Source organism: Phocoena sinus, chromosome 2 (genome assembly GCF_008692025.1).
Source record: "Phocoena sinus isolate mPhoSin1 chromosome 2, mPhoSin1.pri, whole genome shotgun sequence".
Classification (NCBI taxonomy): Eukaryota; Metazoa; Chordata; class Mammalia; order Artiodactyla; family Phocoenidae; genus Phocoena; species Phocoena sinus.
In genome coordinates this window covers 144,852,975-144,856,255 of record NC_045764.1, presented here as the reverse complement: position 1 = coordinate 144,856,255, position 3,281 = coordinate 144,852,975, and positions in this window count along the sequence as shown.

Genomic DNA, 3,281 nt, shown 5'->3' with positions numbered 1-3,281 from the left:
AAACAGATTACATCCTAATTATTTCGCTACCCTTTGCTATTACCTACGCTCTTGAGTTATTTGCTATTACATCAATATAGTGGGAATACTACATAGTGCTATGTCCCTGTGCTCCTCTTCCCAATTTCACATTCCGTAACATCACATTGGGTAGTTGGGAATTAGCCATGGTGAGACTGTTTGCACCACAGAAACTGGCACACTCTACAAACTGGGGCTTGATTTATTGTTTCGATGATTGTCTAGACTTAAGAAAGTGATAGAGAAAATGTTAATAAGGCAGATTAAACATAAAAGTGTGCTGCGTCTGTAGCAGTGACTTTATGAATGACAGAACGAATCAAGGTCATATTCTTCCAGTACTCAAAATCAGCAAAGAAGTCGCTCCTGACGTTGGCAAATGAGTGAAGTTCTGGAATCCATCTTTGTTGTTTCACTTTTGACTTACTTATGATTGTAAATGCAATTATCAACCAACATTCATGTCAGTTCTACACGTGGGAAGCCAGTTGGTAAATGTTGACCATCACACTACTAGAAAAGAGTGCATCTGGATCGCTCCCTTGGGGTCCCAGAAGGAAGATCATTGTAGAACACCTACAACTCAGTAGTAAGGGGCATGTCTGAGGGACAGTGTGGAAGAGGTGATACTAACTGCTGGGTAGAGAACAACACTGATGATACAATTTAGAGCCAGCAGCAGAGACTAGCCCATCAGAACAGGAATGTGGAAAATAAACTAGATAGGCTAAATTGAAGCGTACCACTGGATACCAACAAGGTTAGATAGTATAAAGCCATAATAACTTCTAAGTTCAAGGTGAGGATTAATACCATTTATTCACAGTGCCTTAAAGTCCTAAAGGTCTTTCCTATTAATGGGCTCATGTGACCACTGGAACAGAACTGTGAGGTAGATAGGTAAGTCAGCTATCGGCATCATACCCATTTTACAGATGGGAAGCCGAGGCTACGGGTAGTTAAGCTATTGGCCCAAGGTTTCTCTTTCTACATAAATGGCTAAGCTTGTATCGATACTTGATGGAGAAAGAGAAATAGCACAGACTTTGGGGTCAGACATACTTGGGTTAAAAACCCAGCCTTATCATTTAGGCAACTTTGGTAAAGTTACTTTACCTTTTGAAGTCTTGTCGTTTGTTTTTAACTTACCAAATGGGGACGATAATGCCTAGTTCACAAGTTTGCAGCAAGGGTTGGTTTAAATAAGATAATAAGTGTAAAGGATCTGCCACTTAGGAGGCCTAAGTCTGCCCCCCGAACTGGGTCCCAGCACCAGGCCGATTTAGGCCCAAAGATCCCTGTTCTGCTTGGTGTTTTAAACGCTGTGGGTGCTCAGGACAGTATGGTATATGTGAAGATATATATGAAGACGGTTTGTTACAGGGGCCAGGAGATTTCATTTGAGCTTCCCAAAACGTCATTTTCTAGCTTTGACCTTGAGCCTCAGTTTCCTCATCTGTGACACTGGGAGGAGCATGCCTGGCTCCTCCACCGGCTCACTGCCAAAGCTGAATGAGATAAAGCATTGAAAGGACGTGGCCGGTCCCACAGGCCCATCTGTTATGAACCCCTGGGGCCTCTGGCTCCGGGCGCTCGGGGGACCACTCACTGCAGCGAGCCAGCTGGGCTGATGTACCTCTGCAAGAAGAACCGGGCTCCTCTGGTGGTTGCTGACCTCTCGCTGGCCTGCCGGCAAGGGGAGACACAGTCCCTGGATGCTGGGCAGAGAGGCTAGTCAGCCAATCAGTGCAGCTCAGGTGCCAGGATACATGGGAGAACACCCACAAAGCACTCTGGAGCGAGACAAAGGGCGCCTTCCCTGGCTTCATTCCTCAGTAGGGGGCTCACCACTCCTGCCTTGCCCCGGAAGTGCCTGTGCAGGTGTGGACACGTATGCCTCCCTGGAGGCTGGCTCTACCCCGACAGTGTGCATCACAGGTGCACACTCCACTCTCTTGCAGCTTCCTCTGCAAGTGTGGGCCATGCAGCCCTAACCTCCCTGGGTCTCAGTCTCCAGAGCCGCCAAAGAGGAGCCACAGGCACCCTAAACCCCCTTCTTGCTGGGAGATCTCCCAGAAGCTCAAGGATAGTTTTAGATTTGGGGGGACCTCTTTGTGACAGCCTGCCTTCCCAGACTACATGCAGCCATGTCCCTTGTTATAGCTCAGAGACTTCGGTGTCCCCCACTGTCATCTGCTGTGAGGATCTAGAGCCGGCCTGCCAGGATGGGGTGCTACCTTTCACTTACTAGCTCTGTGACCCTGGGTAAGTCACTTTAACCTGTCTGTGCCTATGTTTTCTTATCCCTAAGAGGAGGACTCCCAGTCACACTTCCCTTATAGGTTGTCACATAGATGGAATGTCACTTAGATGGTAACTCACTTATGAGTTAATGTACGAGTTAACACAAATGTATGAATTCAAAATTTATATGAAAAGCGCTCCAACCAGTGCCTTGCACATAGGAAGGCTAATTATAAGTGATGAATCATAATTATTATTATCCATTTTCTACCCCAGTTATTATTCTGGCCCCATTTCCGTGACTTTCTCACCATAGCCTCAGGGCCTGGCCCTATCTACCCTAGGTTGCTACTGCCATGCACACCCTGAGACTCATGGAAGCAGGGGTGGAAGAGAAGTTGCCTAAAACAGGTTGGGATGGAGGACTGAGAAGGCGATGAGGCTGGGCTCAGGGAGGGTAGGGGAGAAGACAAAGGTCATAGAAACAGAATGAGGGGACAATGCCTGGGCTAACCTCTCAGAGGCTGATGGCCCGATGCAGTAGCAGAGCATCTGTGGAATGGGTCCCATATCTAGGCTCTGCCAGCACCTGCCTTAATCTGACTTTTAGTAACATGTGTACCACAGTGGTATAGAAAAATTCAACTCTCCGAATACTGAGCTCGTTGAGGGGAAGTCTCATCCTTGCCTTTCTTGTGTAAGGTGGGAACTCAATAAATGGCCCTTAAATTGAACTGTATTTGAAAGTTAGTGTATTCACCACACACCTCCTCCGTTGACTTAAGATGGAAGGTTGAGATAACTGGGGTCTCTTGGTCCCAACCCCAGGCCTTTTCTTAGTCCTTCTGCTACTGTGCTGGGCCTGCAAGGGAATCCGGAATCCCTGAGACACCCAAGCGAGCTGTGAGACTCATGCCAATGTGCCAAGACCTACGCCACTTCCTGCTGTCACTTCTTACCCATCCCATGGCCCTGTGCAGGATCGGTGCCAGGTGAACCCAAGAGACTCGAAATCT